Raw genomic sequence first — 26,549 nt, 5'->3', positions numbered from 1 at the left:
TATGTGGCAACTACATTTATTTTGCACTAAAGTGCATAACACCCACAAAAAGTATTTTTGTTGCGAATCATGAGGATAATGGAGTGTGGGGACAGAGAGAAGAAGACAACATGGGTGTAGCTAGTTAATTGCCAGTGCAGCTGCTAGGAACGACAAGGGCAAATTACCTTCCAGAAGCACACATGGCTTTTATGCAGAACAGGTCAGTAATTCTCTGAATTCATTGAATCCTGAAGCATCTCTTATTCACCAAAGTTTGTGGAATCAAAGGCAGACGTACCACAGAACTGTCTGGGTTTTTGCAGGCTGATAAGGTATTTTCAAGGCGCATGACTCAACTCTGCAAAGGTTCTACAGTTCTCTGCCATAAAGCCAGGAATTGAAAACATCTGGGAGCCCAGGGCTTGACTTCTAGACCCACAGCAGGGACACTCACATGGGAGATTCAGCTAGCTGAGGTCTCCAGTCTGCTACAGAGACAAGATTCAGAGTCTAAAAAGTCTTGGAACAGGCTCACAGGGTCCATAGCATTAAGATATCCAGTTATGCCAGGGTCTCCACACTCCTTATCCCTCCTTACCCTGAAGTAAGACTACAAGCCCTAGCTATGTTCAGCCCTAGCTCTCAAGCCTTCCCTACAATGGAGATGAGACCTTTGAAGTCTTATAAAATCCTACTTGGTTAGAGGGTGACATTCATCACCACAGGTCAGCCTGATAAGGGCTAAAGGTTTTCTGCTTTCCTCTGAATTGAAAGATGCTGTCCTTCTAGGAACTGGAGCATATACTAACCTAAGAATCTTCCTGCCACTGCAGTGGCAGCACTCTCATCTCTATTCTATTTATGGTATGTTGAAGGTATTATTTTCCCCCCACATGGCTACAGAGTGCAAGACCAGATGAAGTGGACGCTTTTGCAGACCCACTGAATACATAGGTGCCTGCAAATGGATTTGATCCCCCGAGACTTCTTTCAGTCTTATTCTGCTGTACACCCCTATTTACCAGCTCTCATGATGAATCATCCTTTTCCCAAGGGTTTGTCTTAATGATAGGGATTGAAAAAAGAATGTAGAAATAAACAGCATTCAAGCGACTAATGGGCACTCCCCCAGAGGAAGGAATGTAGGGCCCTGATCTCTACTTTCACTACTCATCCTGAATTTTATCCAGTGACTGTTTGATGCAAAATGTATAAGCTGCTCCAGAAGCAGAGAGCATAAGCTAGGACTCCCCGTCAGAGGACCAATTTCTTCCTTGGGCTATAATTAGGCTCCTTTTGTTTATCATCTCTGGCTTTATGATGCCCACATCACTCTCTGTAGAAGGCCACTTTCAACAAAGGATGGAGGTGCTTTCACCCTATGTTAGCCCACAGCCTACCTTTCCCAAAAAGTGGCAGACCTGGGTGTGACGTCCATCTGAAAAGAGCTAGAACCTGGGTCTCACACCCCATGAACACATGTTCTAATCAAAGGGCTATTGTGCGAAAGACAGATAGTACTACCACCACCAGAGGCTCATCACAAAAGGGAATGACGACTTAGGTACCCAACAGTAGGATCAGGTTTCCAGTTGTGGGTTCCTGTCTCATTGTGACATTTAACTCAGCGCTTCAAAGAACACCTGCTACATAGTTTGGGAGAAGAGTAAGATTTCAAAAGCACACCTTTCTCTTCTGCCCCTCCTACTAAATGGGTTAGGCAACCCCTCATGATGAGAATGATGAATCCCAGTTTGAGGTGCTTCTCTCTCCCTAGAAAAAGAGTATAGGAAACTGGGCATATCACTTGGTATATTTCTTGCTGAATTCCACTATCAGAGCTGCTTAAAACCCTTTATGAATCTCACACTACCACTCCATCTGTAAAATGGGGATAATGGTGTTTTCCTTCTCACATTCATAAAGGCTGTTAAGGTAAATATACTAATGACTACAAGTTGCCAGATAATAAAGTAATGGGGACATAAAATTACTTGGGATACACAGAGATGTGCAATTCTCACTGTAGCAGGAACAGCACTCACTTTGTAAATGAACAGGTTAAAACTAACGTAGTACTGCAAAATGAAAAATATTATTGAGGGGAGTTTCCTGCTAAGAAAAACAAGCTTCTGGCAACTCTGCCACTTTAAGGACAATCAGATTCTTTCAAAGCCACCCTTAAAGCCATTTGCCTTCCTTAGACTGAGCTATCTAGCACATAGCTATTCAACCTCCAGCCATTTATTGCATTTAATCCATTTAGCAAAATATAACAATGATGCCAGGCTGACAGAAAGATTCCACACATTACAGAACAAAAAAAAGGCAACAAGGCTCTAAAACCTTGCCACCAGCAAGGTGAACTTAAGATGACAGATCAGCTATTTCAACAACAGAGTAAAAAAGGGCAAAGATAACCCTGCTACCACTGGGACAGTCTCTCCATAAAGGAACCAAATCGCGCTGTCACTGCTTGCAAGTTGTAATTTGAATAAGTGTAATCAGATACCTTTTTCAGACCCACCAGGAAGCACTGCAGGAAGGGACTACCCAGCTCAGTGCTAACACAAATATAATTGGCTTCAAGACCCATCAAAGGCTAAAACAGTTAAAGGGAAGGAAGAACCACAAAAAACACACACCAGATCATTCTCGGGCATCAAAAAGATGCAACAACAGCTTTTACATGCACAAAATGCAACTGGATTAAAACAGAGAAGGATTCTGGCTGCTTCAAACCATTATCTGTGTTAATAGCCAAGAGGCTAGAACTACACTGCCACAGTACAATCTGGAATTAAGATGCTAAAGACTTACTGACCTACCAAAACAGAGTTTGGCTGATCAGTGTTCACCAGCTCAAACACCAGGGACAGTTTAGCATTTGCTCAAAGTAATCTTTTTTTTTTTTTTTAAATATCTGAGGCTATATCAGATTGTCTCATGTTGTATAATTTGTCACATAAATCAAGAGCTTCCAGGCAGCCTGACATCACAATTCAACTGAATCTAGCTTTTGGCAATGTAAATAGCTCCTCACATGATGAAAGCAAATGTTTTCACTTCTGCCCTAGACAATGGGAAAGGTGGTGGTTTTAAATCTAGAAATACACACCTATGACAAAGAACTGGTTTTCAGTCACACTTATTCTTACATTTCTCACATATGTGCATACACTTTATCACTCATACCAAAATGCAAAAACAGGCCAGGAAAATCATTTAAATTGTAATTCCTTCATACCCAATTCCAAATCTCTTCAACTATGAAGATTTCTGATGAATTAGTTGCTTTTATACATTTAATAGTAGTTTCTACAAGACGATACATCCTTGGTCTACAAATTTATCAGACCTGAGAAACCAAGATAGGTGTTGATACAGCAGTACTGCAGCAGGAAACAAACATATAGTTAAGAGCTCCCCCACCATATGCATCCCCCCTTAGACAAGCTGCCAAATTACATAAACGTGGCTGCATTTCACTGCTGGGAGGAAAGAAATGTCAGAGAAGAAACAGCACCAAAAATCTGATTTGTGTTGGTAATTGTCTCTGTTCATCCTAAGTAACACAAAGGCTAAATACAGACAGTTAAAAAGCCCAAGGCTGAATAGAGTCAACCTTCACAGGTTAGTCTAAGCTGTGTAGATTGAACTGATAAGCAAGTGAACAGATGTTGACTTTTGATTCCAGAGATGCAACCACATGCCTGCAGTGGCCCAAGCCAGAAGCCAGCAGGTGCTAGAGCACGCCTCCCTGCTTGGCTGGAGCAGACAGCTTTGGCCAAGAGTAGCCCACACACCCTGCAAAGGAGGGGTTTGTAAGGGAGGTGCAAAGCATACTGAGATGCCAGGGGATTATGGAGTTGGCTTGAATCTGAGGGGATCTGGGACAGAAACTGAATAAACTGATTTACCCTAAATCAGTTAAGTCTGATACTACATCCATCCAGGTTTATCTTAAACCATTCTGGCCAATTTGAAAGTGCTTTATGTGCACTGAACTTCTGTTGTTACAGATTTGAACCGATTTCTGATCACTTATACCAGTTTGTATGTAATTTGTCCCTAGCCAAATTGTTCCAAAATAGCACTGATGGGCAGAAAACAGATTAAGAACAGGAGAGAGAGAGAGAGAGGGGCTTTGTTGATAAAAGAGCAGTTTAAAAAAAAAGTAAACACACTGTCCTGGAAGGCAAAGTAACGAGTAGCACTTACCAGCAGCTCAGGACGGGACGTGCATGGGGAGCAAGGAGGAACCCACACGGCTCATTAACTGCCTTTTTTCTTCAATTACAGCCAGCCAATGACATCCGCGTTGAACGCCAGCCGACAGAAATAAGAACAGCGGCCGCTGCAGAGGAGGTGTGGACAGCACGGGAAAGTAGCTGCTGCTGCCGTCGGCGACAGGAGGAACCTTCACCGCAAGACCCACAGAGCCAGGAAAGCTGGCAGGGACACATGTGGAGCGAGGCAGAACATCCCAACAGGAGCCTGTGCCAGACAAAGTGGGAGCTGCAGGCATGGTACCCGAAGACGCGGCTGGAGTGGCATCTGGGAGCGACGCAACCCACAGGTGGGGTGCTGGGACGGGGCACGGAGAAAGCCATGCTAGGGAGGGAAGACTCCAGGAGAGCCCTGAGGGGGTGCAGTCAGGGCAGGCATCACTGCCAGTCCCAGATGGAGTGACAGGCAGAAGAGAAGAATGCTGGAGGCGATTGGTCCAGGGTGGAACAGAAGGAAACCCCAGGGAGTATTTGGGGTAGGCTAGTAAGAAGGTAGGGAGTGACCCAGCGTTCTGTATTTTGTTGGTCTGTGTATTTAATCACCCCTGACAAAGGGGCAGAGAGATAGGGGTGTGTACCCTGAGGGCTGAGGCTGAAGAGAAGCCTCTATAAAAGTTTACCTTTTTTTTTTTGTTTTGTTTTCCCCCTAAAGGAAGGGGTGAAGCCAACGAGGGCAGTTAGGAAGGTCCTTACAGCGGTCACAGTGGCTAGGGGCTGTGGGCACCGAAAGGCAGACCAGAAGGTGTTACCCCACAGTGAGGAACAAGACCAACGGACAGGCGACGCACCGAACGTGGCGTGAGGCCAGGCCGTAGGGGTGGCGGAGCCCCGCGAGTGACTGCCGGGTGAGTCCTGTCAACCGACTCCTCCTACTGAGGAACAGTAAGTCGTGGCAGGCGAGAGCGGGGTTGGTGACATGGGAAGAAGAGAGCTACTCTGGCACAGACGCCACCCCAGGAGGTGTTTGACATCCACCCAATCACTCGAGAGGGGTTATTCGAAACCCAGCGGTCACACTCACAGAATGTAGCGATACAAGCTCACAGTGACAATAATCTGTACTTGGGACTCCAAAGATAAAACATGTTGATGAAGCAATGCTAGATCTAATTCTAGTTTCTTGGCCCTGTAGAAAAGCCTTGGTTGGATCTTTCCCCATGCAAAATATATATATTACTACTTTTACAGCTTTAGTAAACTATGTCAGAGCTATGGGTCTTCTTTATAAACTTAGAGGTAAGGATGAGTATGTGAAAGAGCCACCATAGTCAAGAAGTGCCATCAGCTAGGTAAGACTATAGGTATGTAGTGTGGACATACCGGATCAGCTTTAAATTACTTAGCTCAAGCAGGGCAGCAGTCAAGCTGAAAAGCATAAAGCTCAGTTCAGGCTAATTTACCACTAGCTTCTCTTCCTGTAAAGTAAGTACATGCTACATTTTTACTGCACAGCTAAAGTAATGTTACTTATTTACACCCAACTTATCTCTAATTAGTCTAGCTTAAGCAAGTCTCCCCTCACTGTAAAACACAAAATGCAGACAGAGTAGAAAATGTACTAACCCAAACTGTCTGTGTCACGAGCAGTGAGCCAAATGGAAATAAAAGCACCATCATGCACAAGATCAGGGTTTGGGCATGAGCATGAAACTTTAGTTAGAAAAAAATGAAAAATCACAACTTGGGTTAACTCCATATTGAAAACAAGCCTTATAATGTGCTTAAGTTAATTTAGTCAAAGAAATTGTTGAAATCTGGCATGGACAATGAGAAACAGAAGCCTGTTTAGTTTATGGAAGGACAGAACTGAAAACCAGTCACGAACTAAACTTGGTTGCCTCAAGTACAGGCAGAAGAGGGTTTGCAGCACCCGCAGCAATGCTCAGCCATGACAGGAAATAGAAAAAGATTATTTATTCACTCTTCCTGGTTAAGTGTATACTAACATTTCAGAGTGAAATTCTGCAATGCCTCTAACGCTTTAAATATTTAGTGCCCATTTGGTCTATATAAACAAATATAATTTCTATACATTGTACAGGTCAATCTGGTAATGTTTTTATGAAGTTTAGGCTTCTTTGCTAACATATGCTCTTGGATAACAGAGGCTCCAGCTAGAAAAGAATTCAGAAGAAGCCAAACTGCCACTTCTATTCATATTGATTAGCATCCTATCTTATTTAAATATGACTACTTGTGAATATGACACTACCCAAAATGACTAAGGGTAGGGGCATCTGACCTTGTGCATCTAGAACATGCAGGGGACAAAAAGGACTGGAGACCCAGCAAATAACACATTTTATGACATATTAAGTCACTGAAAGTTGTATTCAGAGGCGTACAATAGATCATGCATATTCAAAGGGTCATGCTCCAGTTGTGGACTCATGCTCTAAATAGATTCCATTTCCTCTTTAACACTTATGTTAGTGGGCCTTCATCATTGTTATGCATTTTCTTTTTTTTTTTTGTAGATACAAAAAGGTGTTTGCTATTTGGAGTTCCACAGGATTTTGCTTCTTTTTAAACAAATGAAAAGAAAATTTTGTTCACAGGAGTTTTATTTTGCTCTCAGATTGTCAGGGGTCAGCTGCTGTTTTTAAAGCTGACTGCTTCTGTTTGGTAAAAATGCCTGAAGTATCAAGTAGATATTTTTATTGTACATTCTTAGAAATTCAAATCTGCTTTACATAAAAATCAGCTGAAGTACAAAAAGGGCAGAAATTACATCGGTCAGTAAGGTACTCAGACAGAAGCTATACAGGTAAACTTTTGGAAAGAGATCCACACTCACCAACAAAAAACTAAGCAAGTTTGTTTCCCTAAAAATTTCACATGGGAGAGTTAGCCTGAGATCTATCAATTAAAAACCTTGTAAAAGGAGTCTGTAGTAGAAAATAATTTACCTGAGAATTTCCATCTCTTAAGACTTGATACTCAAAATAAATGTCTCAAGTAACATCAGGTGTAATAGCTGACATGCAATCTAGCAAGGCCAGAAGCAGGACAGATGGCAGTGTAAGTTTTATAAATTCTTGTCAAGGAAACATACTGTTACTTTCAAAAGAGCTTCACTTAGTTGCCACTCCACAAAGAGCAAGGAGTTTCTGGGCCAACAGCTCCAAGATGAACTCATCCTACCCAAACCCACAAAGAAAACTGTACAACTTGCTTCTGACAGAAACAACTTCTCCCTATTGAGAGGGGTTTTAGTGGCAGATTCTGCAATAAAAGCAAACCAAGAAGCTTAGAGTTGCACTACAGGAGAACAGGTAATGTTAAGGCAGTTGTCTCTATCAGACCTCAGATTGTCCAAGCATTTGTAAATGAAAAAGGAGACGGGGGACTAGTTTCAGATTACGTTAATGGGCTTTAATAACTGTAAATAAAGTACGATTACTCTGGTTCTTTCTCCTTAAGTGCTCCTTCACACTGAATATGAACCCTAAAAGAAGAGCTTGAAATATTATATAAAAGGAGAAGATGTAGAATGAGGTGTTGGAAAAATCTACACCACTCTGTCAGAAAGAGTTTCCATTTTTCTCTAAAAGAATTTCAAGCAAGATGCTGCACTTCCCCTTCTGAGTTATTACACCAGATAAAAGGATGGATTAAAGAAAAAAAAATCAACCTTTTTTTTAAAAGAGTAAATAAACCCCCCCAAAACAATTTTTTAATTTAAATCATATTTTTCTATTTAATCCTATTTTTCTATTGAATCATATTTTTCTAAAAAAAAACCAAACCTATATAAAGATGGTTTAAATTTAAGATATATTAAAGCTCAAAAGATATCATCATAGAATAGGGATTATAACTTCTAATTGTATTAGAATTTTATACCATAGAATATTATATATTACTATTTGAGACAATTTATTCATGTAACCTTTTTTAAAAAGTGTTATAAATATATCACAACAGGCCATGGACTATATTAGGGGCCCAATCTTATGGGGTTCCCAGAGGCTCCTTCATAAAGAGTAAAGAATGGGACGCAGTGCGTCGTCTAGAAGATCCCATTAAGCATCTCTGTGACCCTTATTTTCTCTTCTCAAACCATGGATTTGTCTCTCCAGAAATAACATCCTTGTTAACAGCAGTATATGGAGATGACAAATAACAGACCTGATGACCTACTCATTAGCCCTATTGTCTCTTTGCAAGTTTCTGTACACAAAGTCAAGCCCTTACCTCTCTGTAAAAGTGCAGTTTCACTTTGGGGGGGGGGGGGTGTCGATCTGGGCAAGGAGGAGGAATCTGGAGATAAATGCAAGGAGGGAGGGGCAGTAAAAACAGAAGAGAAACATTTTCAGCAGAATATTCCAGAAGTCTTGAGGGATAAAGTTTCTGAGGATAGGCTCACAATGATTTGAGATCTAGAGAGGGAATGGTATGCAAGAAGGAAAAACCTATCATAGCAGCAGGGTTGCCAGGCCATAAAACAGAGAAGAAATCAAAGATGAGAAGAAATCTAGAAGAACGTCCCAGGCTAAAAACCATATGGCTGCAGCACTCATTTAATGCCCTCCTAATATAGCGTGGCAAAAATATCCCCCAAATATCCATGATTAACCTAGTGAATTGGAGATAGTTCACCTCCCAATGACTCCACAAGTATCTGCTTCAATTAGCTTTGGTAAATAAAATAAATAACCAGATCACAATTCAGTTTTCTGATGTAGCTGAAAAATTAATCTGAGAAATTAGCAAATACATACTATACATTCTAAAGCAGTGATATTTACCTTCTAAAAATGAAAACTATACCTATCTCCAAGTTATGAATAATATGCATTACGGTTATATCAAAAAAGAATGCACATTTTGTGAAAACAATGATTAAATCAAGACTTCCTGGCCAGAAATTTAAATTGATTTGATGTCAGATAAACACTGGATTACAGGAGAGTAGGGCTGGAAGGGACCTCACAGTCATGAAATCCAGCCCCTTGCTTAAGGCATGATCATCCCCGACTAAAGCCATCCCCACTAAGTGTCTGTCCAACCTGCCCTTGAAAGTTTCTAAGGATGGAGATTCCACAACTTCTCTAGGTAACCTGTTTCAGTGCTTGACCACCCTCATAGTGAGAAAGTTCCTCCTAATCTCCAGCCTAAATTTCCTCTGCTGAAGCTCGAGTCTGTTACTCCTAGTTCTGTCCCCTATGGCAAAAGAGAAACGTCTATCTTCATCCTCTCTGTAAATCACCTTTCAAGTATTTGAAGATGATTATCAAATCTCTCCCCTCCCCCAGTCTTCTCTTCTCCAGGCTAAACAACCTAGGTCTTTCAGCCTTTCCCTGCAAGTCTCATCATCTCCCAGGCCCCTGATCATTTTTGTTGCTCTGTACTGCACTCTTTCCAAACTGTCCACATCCTTGTAACATGCAAAAGAACAGTTCTGGGCTTGGAACAGCACAATACTTTACTTGTGCACCACAAGTTATAAGAAGGTTCTACAGTTATGAGTGCACAAAGGCACTGAGCTCAAATCTTACCTTCAAGGACACCTGTTTAAACTGGTCTGCCTTTTCAGGGTGCACAGGCGTAACTGACTGGAACTAAGTAAACAATTGGGTTTATGTAGGAGGGTGAGAAGCATCCAGCACTGTCACTTGGGTATCTACAGTCTCTCATGCAAGCAGTAGAAAAAGCAAAAATACTGTTGCTCAAGTCAACAAATAAAACCACACACAGGGAAGAGATCTTTACATGGCCACTTTTAAGAGCAGAACTACCATTTAACACACAGGAATTTAGGTGTCTTCATGATTGTCTATATGGATAAAGTAAGAGTTCAAACTCTTTAATGGCCTACTGGAAGAAGTCATCCTAGGATACTACAAATAAATGTGTACTTTATTGAAGAAGTGATCCAGTTGGCTGGTTTTACTATTGAGGGAAAAAGTAGAAAAAAAAATATTTGTTTGGTTTTGGTAAACTTTCATCCATTGATAGAATTTTTTTAGCTCAGGCAAGGAAACATTTGTAAAAAGCACAGCTACACATCTTAGCCATACAAACTAAATTTCTTCATATGAACTGGAAAGATCACTGCAATGGAGTTAACTAGAGAAAGATTAGAGAAGTCTGAAATGACAACTGTTAAACTTCAAAGTCCTCTGAACCATTTTTACCTAATATTCAGCTAAATTTTAAAACTATTCAATATTAGTGTTATAAAATACTTAAAAGGGAAATACCCATTTCTCTCGCACACAATAAGGTTTCAAGGTGTTTTCCCTCTAAAACCTCCCAGAGAAGCAAATATTTTTTCCTGTTAGGTCCATAAAAAAATCAGGCCTGTTTTGAATTTGGTTGACACTGCTGCAACATCAGTAAAAACCATCAAAAATTAATTTTTTTTTGTTATTTGTTTTTATAGTTCTGGGTAGATAAAGTAGCTACACAATACAATAAAACTTATGCACTGACAGTAAGTCTATCGTGTACAAAGCATCACTAAGACTCTTTGCACTTAGTTCTGTAAACTTAAGCTGTTTGTTTTTAAAATGTAAAATGTGCACACAGTATGTGAAACTCAAACTTGCAAACCCTACTTATTGCTCTTGTGAGACTGATGCGTCACACTTTGTGTCCAGTTAAACCAAGGAAGTTGGAAAGAACTACCATGAGCAATAAATCAGTTTGAAAAACAGGCCACTTCATTGTTCGTATCACATTTTCGAAACACAACAGCAGTCTCGTTCTGCCAAACAAGCTACCTCAGCAGAGGCTAGAATAAGTTATACAGGTGGTACATTTAGGGTATAACACATGTATACATATACTTTTACACATAATGAGCTGTTACATATCCCCATGATACTGTAGCAATACAAGTTAGCTAACTGTTGCAACTTCAACCCCAGAAAAGTAGTTAAAACTGAAATGATTTTGGTCCTCTTTTATTGCTAAATAGTCATGGGGATTAAACAGTTCCATTTATGATTTCAGGGAGTGGCCTGTAATATTTGATCCTTGAGGCTCCCAATACAGCAAGGATGTCCATTTCTTCTGATGCTCTAAATAGCGCAATCCACGTCCATCTTCTAACAAAATGACTTCTGCTTTCAGCCGTTAAGAGGATCAATTTCTGCGAGTGAAGAGACAACTGGTATTTAACTCTGAATGATGAAGTTGTTGCCAGGGCTGCCACTAAAGTTCCACAGTTTGGGTCTAGTTCCCAGCCAAAAAACAAACAAACAAAAAACCCATCCACTGTAGTCACAAGCATCTCCCTGTCAGATTCCATTGCTCCAACAGGGGGGCTCTAGCTGGGCTACATACAGACAGTCAAAGAGCCTGAGGCTGAATTAATTCAGTCTTTTCAAGTTAGTCTGCAGAGATTAAACTGAGCAACAACTGAACAAATATTGACTTTTGGTTCAGGAAATGCAGCCACATGCCTGCAGTGGCTCAAGCCAGAATCCGGGGGGGAGGGGGTGCTAGAGCACAGCTCTGTGGCACAAAGCCAGCATGGGCTGTGTGTTCACTTCTTCCTGCTGCCCCTGAGGTCTCTGGGATGTGCAGTCCAGAAACACAGCAGCAGGACTCTGCAGGTTGCTCATCACTTCCTCTTCCTGTGTCCAGGTGCCTCTGGGATTTGTAGTCCAGTCACAGCTTGCAGTAAGTTTTTAGCAGGCCAGGGGCAGCTCTGTACTCAGGAGAAGGGAAGTTTAACCCTCCCTCCCTAGCACCAGATCCCACTCAGGGTTTGCTTGGGTAGGAGGCAGTCCCTGCCTCCCTACTTATGCCCCTATCCCCTCTCTGCTGGAGCTCTGGGCTAGAAAGCATGCTGGGGAACTGTGATTTAAACTTGAACCAGGAAGGGGCCTGGGACAGAAGTTTCATAAACCAGTTTGACCCAAATCAATCAAGTCTAATACTACATTTAACCAGGTTTATCTTAAAACAGTTCCAGATACTTTGAAACTGGTTTTTGTGCACTGAACTTATGTTCTGTTACAGGTTTAAACCAGTTTCCGATCACTTATATTAGTTTGTGTGCAACTTCTGTCCTTAGCCCTGGAGGCTTGAAATCATGGGAAAAAGGATCCTTAGTGCTTAGGACTAAATCCATGCAGACCTTTGAACAGAACCCCGTTTCTAATAAAGAGTCAGCACAGAGGAAGTCTGTGGCCTACAGAAGGGGGCCAGATCACAAATTCTAGCCTACAGAGGCAAAAGACTGCCAAACCCTGATCTAGAGGGTAATCTTACCCCCAAGAACAGGGTGCATCACAACCTCCTCTCTCAGCCAGATCTCTGCAACTTAGCTGGTTCCACTTACAGAAGTAAGACTTCTAAATCAAGCAGGAACAGCTTAGCCTGAAGTCTAAAGCAATTTTAGGTCTGACTAACCACTTACGGGTGGGCCTATACTCTGAAATTAGTCCAAATCAAAATCACCTGAATTAAACCTCATCATAGTAAATATACACAACACATTTAAAGGGAAAACAAATCAGTAGCATACACTGGCACAAATACATAAGGAAACAAATGGCAAGTTACTGACAAGGGTATGACCATCCTGACAGCCCACTGGATCTATGGCAGATAATGGTGGAAATGGCAACATACTAAACTACCTCCTCCCAAAAGATGAAATAATTTCCTTTACAATCAAAATATATACACTGAAGTAGAAGAAATGGCGGGGGAAAGTAGTACATGCCCTGATCTCTCTCTTGCCACTGCCACCAAGAATAAGCTTCAAATTTAAATTTCTTTTTAGGGTATAGATGTTATGTTACATTTGGAAACATGCCACCCACCCTGCACATGTGTTATCCAAAGGTCATACTGTCAGAAATATTTAATGCTTTTATTCATTTTCTGAACCATAAATGTTTGTTATAACATGGTAAAAAATTGCCATATATTTTTCCTTCTGATTTAAGTGCTCTCTCCCCAATAACTGATTATGCATAAAAGGAGTTCATGTTAAGCTCTACAGAGCTTAAACTCTGTAAGCTTTTTTCCACTAAGAAGCAAATTTTTATGCAAATTCCTTAACTGCAAATACAGTATAGGGTTAATAAGAGTCTGAGTAGCTCCAATATGCAAAACTGCATGTAAATATCTGAAAGAGTTTAACCTGGCAACATAGCCTCTCACAGCACCTTTTTATTTTGTGCATACTGCAGTCTTTTTCATATCCACAACATCTGAATTCTTCACAATACAAAATGCAAAGTGAGCCAGGTTATTATGCAAATTTTACTAAAAAATGCTTTGAGAAATGCATCAAATAAAAAAAAAAAATACAGAAGGTCATATTTGTATAAAAGGGATGAATGTTTGCATATGAATGTAACTTTGCATGCTATGCATCAGATAGAAACAATTTGAAAGGGTGGTACTTGTCAAACTAAATCCTTCCATGACAGCATGGGTATTCTGAAATCAAGAGCTAAGGTTCTTTTTGTTTTTTTCATATACAAACCTTTTCGAAAGGAAGCTTCTGTCATACTATCTCCTGAGGTCCTTCTGAGCCAGCCACCTTCAATTTTCTGTCTTTGAAAGAACTACTGCACAACTCTCTACACAACATCACATGGGAGAACACAGCAAGGGAACACCTCAAAAGTAAAGTTTCATACAAGTTTCGGAGTTGAGGAAACTTCCTGAATCATTATGCAACAATAAGCAGCAACCAAAATATCAGCAATATTAAGATTAAGTGGGCTCTGGATAACACTTCTCAGTAAAATTAAATCTATGTACAAAGGCTGGTTCAAGGGCCAATATTGTTATTATTTTATATTTAGAGTCATTTGGTGTAAATGTACAAAGAAAATGATCTTCCTTTCCTCCTGCAATTTATTGTCTATGAAATCATAAAATCAGGGAAAGGACAGAAAAACACGAGCAGGAATGAGAATGAGAACCACAGCATTTTCAAATACCAGAACAACCTCCCTGAAGCTTCAGCTATCCTGCAACTGCAAAAAAACTGTGGCTACATTTTCAATTAGCTTTGGATACAAAGAGGACATGCAGCAAGATCACAGACCTTGGGGGGGAAAGATTTACAGAACTGGTACCAGTTCGTATATTTGCCATTGTCCATTTTTGTTCTCTACCTCATAAGAATGCCATTACCTGCCAGTGCTATTAAATTAATATAAAAAAGCAAGAAGCTGTGTGGCAGTCTTGAGGTGAAAAATAAATTAAGTTCCATATACAAACTGCTAAATCAATGAAATCTAAAGGGGCATAATTTAGAGATTGATATAAAAATCATTTAGAACAACTTGGAGAAATTCACCTCAAATATTTCTACAGATATTTTTTCAATTAAAAACACGATTCATGTTCTGTTAAGCAGTCTTTACATATTTCAAATTCACCTTACACTTGTCTGCTTCCTTAGTATGAAAGTTCTGTCATTACTGACGTTTGTGTTATGTATGCAGCGCTATGAAGTTATAAATAACGCAAGATGCAAGCATATCACTGTTTACAAAATGATGACCTACTTTAGTCACTGGTGTGAAAATCAAAAAAAAAATATATGTGAAGTATAGTAAGGTGAAGTTTCAGTACAAAAGCTAATACTGGCCTCTGGAAAAATGCATTAAACTGTAAAATTCCTAAGCAAAAGCTGATACTTGGCTGTCCTGTAACCTATGGCTCAGAGGCTCTCCTTCCTTATATGTCATTTCTTATTGCATTTCAGAGCTGCTATTGTCAGAACCAGACCATCTTATTCTTTAATGATTTTCCTTATGTTAACATAGCAAAGTCACAAAACAGGCTGTAGATGAGTAAAATTAAATTGTAGTGTGCTAAACACACATGCAGCATACAGGCAAAAAAGCCTGGTCTTACTATAATTTGAAATGGACATAAACAGCACTTATTTTACTTTAGCATCCTTGCTATATGTTCACCTACCTGCTTGCTGCGTTTGTTGTGTGAGATACGTCCTCCCCCTCTGTGGGCATTCTTTTTGTTTCACTTCCATTTTGTTTGGGGTTGTTTGTTTTTTTTAAGCGCAACAGCTTGCAAAAAATGTTGGCCAATATATAACATATGCTTATTCGTATGGCAGATCTAAAACAGCTTCCTAGTATTCCATTCCACAAGTTCAAATCAATAGGCTTTCCACTTTCAAAATGGTCATTATACATCACCCAACAAAATAAAAATCAATAAATAAATAATAATTAAAAAAGAGCAAAAAATGTCCACATAACCAAATTCCTGGAACACTATAAACTTAGCACAGAAGCAACTTTCCCCCAGAAACTCTAAGAAACAGAATGGGTTGTTGACAAGATTACTGTAGCCAAAATGTTAGAAGTCCATTTTACAGGTAGGCAAAAGCTTCACTATTCGTACTGTCAGCTCAGTGCTGAACACAGAGGAAATAGCTCAGCTGTAAAAGAAGACTAAACATCCCATGCATACCAATCCTTGCTCCTGAGCTAAACTTGTGGTCTTTTCCGCCTGGTACTGACCTGTACCATATGGATACACACATATGGTCTTTAAGGCTAGGGACAGAGATTCAAAAACCCCCGAGTCTGAATTGATTCAACCTTTGCAAGTTAGTCTAACCTGGCTAGGCTGAACCGGTTTCCAACCATACAGATAATTCCTCTGGACTGAGAAAATTCAGGCATGTGCCTGCAGTGGCTCAGGCTAGAAGCCGAGGGGTGCTCGAGCAACCCTCCCTTCCCTTGCAGAGCTGAGCTGAAGAGGGTATGGCCAGGTCCCAGCAGGAGGCTCTGATTAAGGAGGGGTGTAAACCCCCAGACTACCTGCAGTCCCAGGCTTTTCCAAGCTTGCTGCTCAAGGGGCTGGAGTGTTGCCAGCCCGTAGCTCCCAGCTAACACTGAGGCAAAGGAGAAGTGTGCAGTGCATGCATGTGTTGATGATATGGAGCTTTTCAATCTCCCTCCTTGCTTCTGTATACTGTCTGCAGGGTGGGGTAGGGGGTGCTGATAACAGTATCACCCCATCTCAGTGTTTAAATCGCCCCATTAAGAAAAACAGAGGGACATTGCCAGCTACCTGTTGATTCAGCATAGACCCAGAATGCGGTCTGCTAGCTAATACACAGATACCTTCTCCGCAAGGCAGAGGAGAGGGGGGAATTCCTGCTTAGCAGGGAGTGGTGAGGTGGAGTAGGGGAGCAAACAACTCTTAAACAGCTTGTCCAAGTAAGGAGATTAAGCTACCTGTTGAATAGCTCCAAAAAGCCCATCCGCTTTGGTCGTCTGCCATAGCACAGACTGTAGCCAGCACGTGGTCTGTTAGCTAATTCTGAGGTGTCTGTGAGGGACAGGGGGAATGCCTGCTTAGCACAGAGTGGGGAGGGGAAGGGGGAGCAAAAGCCAGGCAGATGCTTGCAGAGACTGCGGAGCTCTAATGAGGCGGCAGATGGGAGGGGCCAGCCCTGCTGTGGAACAGAGTCCCACCCAGTCAGAGGGAATGCTGTGATGTTGGGGGAGTCTGATTTATCTTAAACCAGCAAGGGGTCCGGGACAGACATTATATAAACTGGTTCAACCCAAATCAGTTATATCTGATACTACATTCAACCAGGTTTATCTCAAACTGGTTCTAGCCATTTTCAAACTGGTTTATGTGCACTGAACATCTGTTCTGTTTCCAAGTTTAAACCAGTTTCTGATCACTTAAACCAGTTTACCTGTAATGTCTGTCCCTAGCCTAAAAGGCAGCCTCCAATGAATAGCCAATGTCCCAGTCTTGCAACAGTATCTATTAATGGATCTTACTGCTTTCCTAAGTTCAAGATCTAGGTATCTCTTGTGTGCTGGTATTGCAGCAGGACAGAAATTTTGAGGTAACATTGCAAAAAGCAGCTGTCAGATTGAAATGCTTCATAAAATCATATTTATTTCACTGCTCCTGCCTTTGTTCAAGGTAATTTGCATCATCACAGAGCCTCACAACAGAACTGTGAGACCTTACCAGCTAAGAAATGCCTGCCCAGAGGAGTATTCCAACTACTGACTCCTCTGTGAAATCCTCTGAAATACAAACTTTCATTTCTACCCAGAAGAACTTTTACAATCTTGTCTCCAATGCCTGGTGAAGGGTGTTTGTGCCTGAAAGCTTGCAATAAAAGACATTTTTTTTTTGCAAAAATCTAGTTGGTCTATAAAGATAAATTGTGACTCTCAGTAAAGGTGATATTTCACTTAAACTTCATTTAAAAAGAGAACAGGTTCTGATCTATGTCAAACCCCACTATTTATTTTTTTAATTTTGTATCCCTTACCCTTAAAAAAAGTTTGTTAAAATGGAGGAATTTCAATTTTAAATTTTCTTTCGTGGGGAATTTTGAAGCTGCTTTCATTCGCAACCAAAACAATACATTTTAATATATGGAAATCCTCCACAAAAATGGAATTTCTGTTCTCCATAAATCTTTATTCAATATATTATCAACCACTTCTTAAATCTTTTTATCTGTACATAAGTATTAATTAAGAATAAATATTTCACTCCTTAGAATAAAGGCTTTCCTCTAACTAAATTTAACATTTCACATAACATTACCAAGTGTTTCATAATTTGTTCAGTAAAATGGCTAAAATATATAAAATAAGGATAGACTCTGGTTGTGACACATTTAGAAAACTAAAAAAAAATTAAAAGTAGACCACTTTCAAGTGGCATACATGGTAAAATGGATTTCTTTGAATTTTACAAATGATAGCTTCTGTCTAGATAGAATAATGTAAGAATGGTTATGTATATTGTAACAATACCATTCATACCGTGATGGCTAAGATTCTGTTAGTATTTATTCCAATGCACATTTGGTACAGACTTGGTGCTAGCAAAAAAGGAAATTTAGAAGACTGGTGATCTTCAGAAGGCAATTAAAAATGCTTCATTTAAAAGTACTTTTTTTTAACATGAACATCAAGAGTAAGAGTACAGGTACTTATGGATAGGGAGTTTGCTGCAGACACTATACAGAAGCAAGGAGGGAGATTAAAAAGCTCCATATCATCAACAGATGCTACTGCACACTCCTCCTTTGTGTCCACTTCTGGGTGCCACACTTCCAACAAGGACATGCTAAAGCTCAAGAGGGTCCAGGGAAGGGCCACCCATAGGACCAGAGACTTGTATGGCAAGCCATACGAGGAGAGGCTGAAGGATCTCGGACTCTTCAGCCTAAAGAAAAGCAGCCCAAGAGGGGACCTGATTGCAGCTTACTGCTATATCAGAGGCATACATCATCGGCTCAGAGAATAACTGTTCACCAGGGTGCCCTGGGGGAAAACTAGAAACAATGGCCACAAACACCTGGAAGATAGTTTCACGCTGAACATTAGAAAAAACTTCTTCACAACCAGAGTGTCCAGACTATGGAATAAAACTCCCCCCAGAGGTGATGCAATTATCTACCCTAATGAATTAAGAGAAGACTGGATGGTCACCTGGCCACAGATGTCTTTACTGCTCATGCAAAGGGCTGGACCTGATGATCCTTCAGGGTCCCTTCCAGCCCTATGATTCTATTTAGATGCTCAAGATGAAAATAACTAAAATTCATGAAGAATTGTATTAAAACAGCACATTTTATTAAAACTTTAAAGAGACAATACAGCAGTGCCAACAAGCACAAAGCCTTGACGTGTATAAGAAATTTAAGTTTGTTATATTAGCTTATTCGGGAGCATGACTGAAATAAAAGTAACACTCTCATCAGCTAATAGTAACTATTGGAATATGTAAGTTTGTAAGTAAACAGTTTTTCAAAATTTGATATAGTTCTGTTTGCTAGTCTTGAGAATTCATTAGATACTGATAAGCAATTTAAGCAAACATACACCCCTTTATATCTTTATTTTTTTTCTGTTAAAAATAGCACAATGATATTTTACTGCATTTGGATAGAAAACATTCCATTAAAATGCACAAAATTATAATCATAGAACTGTTTTTATTATTTGTATTAAACTATGATAAAACTCCCGAGATGAAATTTTATCAAAGCATTTTGCATTTAAACTAACAGACTTATCCAACAAATGAAGTAGTGACCATAGATGAATGAACTGAACATAGTATCATTCCAGGTGATTCAGCGTTTCAGACCTAGCAAATCCCATTTTCTTGTTTTTCAAAGAAGGTGCTTCAGAAGCAAAAGTGAACAAAAAACTCAGGAAACCAAGGGTGTGGACAGATCTGAGGTGGGAGGAAGTAGGGTGGAACCCCCGCCCCCTTCCAAACAAACAAACAGTGCTTTACTGAAAGAGGCATCACATCAATTTGACCCAGCTCCCCAGCATCTGTATAGATAAAAGCCCTGCTGAAGCAGATGAGCTAATAACTGATTCAATCAACTATTAGATAAAAGCGCAAAAAAGCCCCAATGAAGAGCATGAGCTATACAGATGCTGGGCAAGTCGAGTCAAACTGATGCGATTCCTTTTCTGGGCATGCACTGTGCTTTGTGCAGGGGTCCACTGATCTGAAAGTAAACTGTTTGTTTGGCTTGGTTTTTCCCTCCATGTTTATATGCGGCCCAAGACCATCTGACTGAAGTGTGAAGATAAATTTCATTTTCAACAGAAGGGGGAAGAAAGGCAAATAATAATAGAGGGTTTTAAATACATAAGCTAATGGCACAGAAAGATTTGTAGTCCTCTTGAAGCCATGTTGTGCAAGTGAGGATTTGTTCAGTAATAGCTTTTATTGAACCTATTGCATTAGTAAAGAGAGCTGTTAGACAAGCATCTGGGCACAAAATGCCCTTCCTTAGATCACCTATTTCAGTTTTCCCCTCTTTCAATTTCCTCCTGTTAGCTGCAAGAGAAGAACCACCACTGCTGCCAGTGGAGTAAAAGCACCAAATTTCTGAACATTTCCCTAGTGGGTGTTTTTCCCATTCTAGCTGCCTTGCTCCCATTGCACCCCGGTTTCACCAAGGTCCCTTGGCTTTATTAAATGACTCAGGAAAAGGACTCCCTCTCTAGTTTTCAAACAGCAACAAGTGTCTTCATTAAAGCTACTAGAACTTCCTTCCAGGGCCTGGGGGAAGACTATACACATTCTCAGAGTGAAACAGTAAGTATGACTAACCAACACAATTGATTACGGACAGTCTTCTGTCAAACACGAAACAATGTGCATGAAAAAAGTAACATTTTTTCTTACTTCATAATCCCATTATTCATGACACTATTATGCAAAGAAATGCATCTTGCAAAATTAGCAATGTTCTTTCAGTGTAAATCTGCAAAACTATGATAACAGCACTTCACAGATGTATTTTCAGCCTTCTGGTATGTACAGAATTACTACTGCTACTGTTCTGAAGACAAGCCATTTCTTTCCCTTTTTAAAAAAAGTAGTATATAGCATGCATCAAGGCAGGCCTCAATACATTAGCCATGCAAGTTCTGGAACAAATGCTGGGCAGGATATCCACCAATAGTAAGATTTGTTTCAGAAATTTAGAAAATGGGAAAGCATACCTCAGATGGATTTTAAATTGGATTTACCCGTTACACTGAAAAGAATAGCTGTAATTCACAACAGTTTTCCAATTAAGATAAAAATTCAGACCAGTTAAAGCCATGGCTACTGAGGAGCAAGCAGCACCAGGGCTCTAATAAGTAAATTCTAGACAACTAACCTAATAGGTCTGCTCCACATGTGTACTATTAAAAAGTCTTTTAAACTGGATAGTGACAGGCATTTACTAAATGCAGATGGTGGAGCTAACACAGATTTGAGTAAAAAGCATCCTTATATTACCCCTCCATTCTCCTCTCTAAAATAGCAGTAGCAAGTTAAAAACAAGACATATTAAGCAGACCAATCCTTGGAGTTAAATTAAAAAGTACTTGCCATAAAGATGTTAGGCCACCCTGTATATGGCTGGAGATTCACATTCCCAATACTAGTTTTTCATATCAAAGCAAATCAGAAGTGTGCCCGATTGCATTATTAAAACAAACCAGTCGAGCAGCTGTGGTCACAGATGGCAGGGGGCAACAATTCTCCCATAATTACCATTTATTATTCTAGATGTTTTACCTCCGGAAAAAGATCACTCTTCTGTACAAGATATGAACCAACAACCTTAATGAGTCCTGAATGAAAAAGAATCCAGTAAGAGACTTCCTGCTCTTCAAATAAGTTAATTTCTCCCTTAGGCTGAGCTATAAGTGCACAAATTTATCTTGCTGTTCAAGTACTACATTACTAATACTTCCTGGTACTATTTAGCACAAAAGATGAACTTATACGGTGCTGTAAGACAGAATTTAAGGAAGTGCATTTTTAAGTGAAGGAATCACTGTAGTCATCAATTTAGATTTTGGAATCGAACAAAAATTAAAAACAAATTAGATTTTAATATGAACATCTAATTATTTTGTTGAAATTTATATTTTCTTCAAAATGAATAACATTTGTAATGTAAATATTTACTACAAATTAGAAATGAAAAGGGTATATTGGCTATTTATTAATAAAATATTTAGGTTTTCACTTGATGTGAAAGCAAAGAGCTGCTCTCAAAACTAAACGAGAGAAGGGAGGGCAGGTGGGGAAAGAGAAGAGACTTCAATTCAGTTCCAAACACTCAAGAGATACTTAGAACTGCTTCAGAGTTAAATAACTCTGGAGCTCTGTGTGTAATTGAAATGTGTTAGAAATGTGAAGAGCAGACCAACTTAAAACACTCTATACATTTCCAGCAGTAGTTTACATGCTACCCAAACTCACTCATGAGGAAAAGACGACAGGGTTTAAGACCAGGGGTTATCAACTGGGGCACCAGGTTGATACACATACCCTTAGGGGTCCTTGAAAAGGTCCTAGGGGATACATGTGGGCAGCCAGAGATGGAGCACTGCTCTCTCCCTCCCCCCAGCACCTGACTGCTGCCACCAGAAGGGGTACACTTTTTTTTAAAAGGTTGAAAACCTCTGGTTTAGACTATTCAATTGTAAATATGAAGTGATATCTGCCTTGGGGGGGAAAAAAAAAAAAAGTCAACTAAAAACTGTGAAGTTTCCATAACAAAAGAACTGTTACCTGAATCAAGTAATCCAATTAGTTCAGTTTTTAGTTATTCCAAGAGCTTAAACAACTATCCAGACAACATGCACTAAAAATGAACTCTGAAATATAAGATCTTCAAGGCTGCTTTGTTATTTAAGTAATGGTATTTTTCAAATAGGAAAATTAATTTATTATACATTTATGAAAGCCACATTTAATCTTTCACGTGGAATAGCTGGAAAGAGAATTCTCACTAAGCTGCCTGAGGCATTAACCAGAAAGGAGCAAATACTGTGGCATAATCTACTTTAACACATAATTGATAAAAACTGTACAGTTTCAAAAGACACGTGTCATGAATTATAGATAAGACAAGCACAAGTTCCAAAATTGAAGTCTCTCCTCCCAAATGGCACTTTTTCGTTCATAAAGGAACTGCCAGTCCTCGGAAAGATTTCAGACTACCAACCATAAGAATGAACACTTTATTAAAACTTACCAATCAACAAGGAAAAGAAGTTAGAGATAGTATGAGGAAGGGGAAAAAAAAAAAATCTAATATCCAGATGTGCTTGGGAATTAAAACTAACTGCTGTCTGTGCATTAATTTCCACAAATACCTAATACAATTTTTCAAAACATTTGTGCAGACAGATGCTAGAGCAGCAGTTCTCAACCTTTTTAGACCCAAAGCATCCCCATAACTTTTTAAATTAGTTTTTGAACAGTGCTCACCTCCTTGCAGAGGGGCCAAGCAGAAGGGACAGGGCACCAGCCAGGCAGGAATAAGCCTGATCCTGCACTTCTCTCTTCACACTTCGTAGCATTCTTCAAATGTCCAACAGCACCCCAGGCTGCCCCAGCTCCTCAGCTGAGAACCACTGTGCTAAGGAGCTGGCCTTATAGGCTAGGGGCAGACATTCAAAAGAGCCAGAGCCTGAATTGATTCAATCTTTGCAGGTTAGTCTAACCTGCCTAGATTGAACTGATTAACAAGTGAACAGACATTAGCTTTTGATTCTGGAAATGCAGAAGCATGTCTGCAGTGCCTCAGGCTACAGGCAGGGGGGGTGCTAGAGCAGCCCCCCCTTCCCTTCAGGCTGGGGGAAAGCTGAACTGAAGGGGGTGTGGCCAGGCCCCGGCAGGCTGAATACAACCGGGGAAGGGTTTAAACCCCCACCCTGGCCAGCAGAGACCCCAGCGATGGTCTGCCTGGCTTCTCCCCTCTGCTCACGGCTCAGCATGGCCTGGGACCCCCAGAACCGCCCCCTCCCAGCCAGGGGGCAATCTTGCTTTGCCTTCCCAGCTGCCGGGGTTGGCGTTTCACTTGGGGCAGCTGGGGAGCAAAGGCCCTATCGAGGGGGGGAAGGACCCAGGAGCATAGTTCCTGGAAGAAAAGTTCCTGCTTGGTGGCTCCTTCTACCTGCTGGAGAGCAGCACCCAGGATGACACCAGACCTCACAGGGGTGTGGGCTCAGCCCCAGTGCTATAACCTGTGTCCCCCAGGCCACCGGGTGCCAAGCTGGGCATTCCCTGCTCACTGTTCCCCTACCCAACAGCAGCACAACACAGCCCCGTGTACCAGGCACCACGCATTACCCCTATGACTTCCCTGCCATCACTGTCAGGGTAGCTCGCCCTGGTTCTACTGGTAGATGCCACACGCAGCACCAAACTGCAGTTGGTGGTTGGGCAGGCAAACGGCAGCAGGGAAGCTGCAGGGGTAGTACCCTATACCTGGTACACAGAGCCATGCTGTGCCTATGGTTTCCACACCACTGCTGTCTGAGGTGTGGCCACACGCCCCCTGGCATAGCCCCCAAGGCAAAAGAGGCAGGGGTGGGGGGATTATTTCCTCCACCACCACCACCATCTCCTCTCTCCCCAGGGGACCCTAGCCACAGTCTGTCTGGCTGGGGGGAGGGGGAAGGGGTATGCAGCGGAGACTGTAACCAGGGCTGGCAGGCCCTGGCTGCAGTCACCCGGGGGAGATAGGACAAAGGAGGGAAATAAACCCCCTCCCTGCACCTCAGGTAACTATGCCAGGCTGGTATCTGGCCACAACCCACCTCTGCTGTTGGCAAAAGACTGGTACCAGCTACTCAATGCAACTTCACTCATGCTTTACACATTTTAGCAGCTGGGACCAAGGGGGGACTTCAACAGAGCTTAGCTCCAACCCAACATGTCCTACCACCAGAGCCGGTCACTGCTCCCCAACACAGTGCGGCCACTCTCCCTGCTATCCAGCTGCAACTGGAACAAGACCACCCCTGGCCCCCCCAACACCAAAGTCACCAGCTCTGTACACTGGATAAAATGGCTGAGAACTACATCTGGCCCAGAGGCTGCAGATGCCAACCTCTCTACAATGTAAAAAAACAAAACTGAATTTCCAGCCTATGCTAATAAACATCCATCTTAATGACTAGTATTAAGGACCATACGTGCACATGGCCAACTCCTTAAAACACTATGGATCCAAGAGCAAAAAAAGAAAACTTGGCTTGATGCAATTCATTTCTGTACATGGTAAAATGGGGTGACCAAATGTTTTAAACCTTTTTATACTGCCTACTTAATCCACCTGACATTCAGTTGAAGTGTGACCCAAGCAAAATACATTTTTTTCACCAAGTTTTAAATCCTAGTACTGATTTGAATTTGGGTACAAAAAAGTGACCTGTAAAAGTAATATAAAATTAAGGAACTACACCACAAAAAAAGAGAAAAAAAATCAGGCACTGCTATAAAATTATTATAATCCAGAGGCTAGGTAAATGAATTCTATTGCCATAATACAGTGCAGGAGTTTTATTGGTTTGTTTTTAAATATGACACGTGCTACAACAGCACAACACATCTAATAGGTATCACTGTGTTAGACCACTAAAGATCTTTAAAACCAAAAGACTCAGAGTCCATCCATGCAGAGAATGAGGAAGTTACTGAGAAATATATTTAGGGTGTTTAAAGCTAGGATGATAACTTAGTGTAAAAAAATCTATTCAACACTAGCTCCCTGTAGCGTTCATCCCCATGTTGTACTAAATGCAACTTGGGTGTCATTTAATCCTGTTTTCCAGCTAGAATGCTAGATGAACTTAAAACAGGCAAAAAAGAATTGCTCTTAATGTGGAATAAGAGTATCTATATGCAGTGGGGGGGGGTTGTTTGTTTTTTTCACAGCCTAGTACTACTTTGAGCTATTGTGGCACTATGTATTCCAAGTTTCTTCCTCAGTAGACAAGTCTTTTGCTGTTTGTACAACACTAAAAACATCCAAAGCAATCCATAACAAGTGCTAATGATAAAAGGGAGGTATTTGGTAGCCATGTTGGTCCGAGACAAAGAAATGCAAAACTCTAGAACTTTTGGTTCAGAGATTATACCTTTTATTAGATCAACTAAGAAATCTCAAAAAAAATACACTTTTTTTTTTGCAATTTCTTAGTTGGTCTACTAAAAGGTAATCTGTGAACCGAGAGTTCTAGAGTTTTGCATTTCTAATGATAGAAATCATTTTCTTTCAATGTAAGTGTTAATTTAAGGATGTTTCACCTTTTCGTTACTAAATTACACAGAAATAAAGATATAAAAAACACAATTTTCAATATCACCTCTTCATACCATAGCAATACAGCTGAATGCAATGATTGCTTTTGTCTATCTTCTTGATTCTAATAATTAAAACAAGGGTAAGATGTCCATGAAGTACATACATTAAGTACCTCTAGTTGCTTTGGTGAGAATACTGTTTACAAGTTCTCATGACCTTGATTGAAGCACCACACCCACTCTTTTTTTCCTACCATCAACAGTAGTTTAATGTTAGGGAATGAAGTACCACACCCACATCTGCCAATTCCACTATCAGTAAAGCAGTTCTTAGCACGTAAATAAAAAAGCCTACTTTGTTTAAAAGTAGTCCAGACATTTTTTATTTAACAGTTAAAGCCAACAGAACAGCAGGCTGGCCACAGGACTAGAAGCCAAAAATTAAGAGTACTTAACCTAATTATGGCAATGACTTCCTGCCTGGCATTGGTAAACTGATCTCTGTCTCTCCCTTTGCTTACCTCTATAACTATGACAGTACTGACCCTACATCACAGAGAATTAATGTTTGCAGACTGATTTGAAAATAAACAGCCCACATTTCTCAATGACATTTCCTGTTACGAAACAACTGAATCACTCCATTCATGTGAAAAAAAATGTCTTGGCTAGTACTTTGAGATCTTCCAATCCAGACACTTG

General features: G+C 40.6%; 1 protein-coding gene and 1 long non-coding RNA gene across 2 annotated transcripts in view; one reads left to right on the top strand and one right to left on the bottom strand.

Annotated features, from left to right (window-relative positions):
• Window positions 1-26,549, bottom strand: part of CDKAL1 (CDKAL1 threonylcarbamoyladenosine tRNA methylthiotransferase) — a 673,650-nt gene that overhangs the window by 586,044 nt on the left and 61,057 nt on the right. The window lies entirely within an intron of this gene.
• LOC149868950 (uncharacterized) overlaps window positions 4,370-26,549 on the top strand; it is a 43,828-nt gene continuing 21,648 nt past the window's right edge. Inside the window, exons 1-2 of the long non-coding RNA XR_016441361.1 lie at window positions 4,370-4,561; window positions 4,924-5,116. This is a non-coding gene — a long non-coding RNA (uncharacterized LOC149868950). The remainder of the gene's footprint in view (window positions 4,562-4,923; window positions 5,117-26,549) is intronic.

Source organism: Crocodylus siamensis, chromosome 3 (genome assembly GCF_052110815.1).
Source record: "Crocodylus siamensis isolate JL-2025a chromosome 3, ASM5211081v1, whole genome shotgun sequence".
NCBI lineage: Eukaryota > Metazoa > Chordata > Crocodylia > Crocodylidae > Crocodylus > Crocodylus siamensis.
The sequence above is the reverse complement of the archived record's forward strand: the minus strand, read 5'-3'. Positions and strand labels throughout refer to the sequence as shown.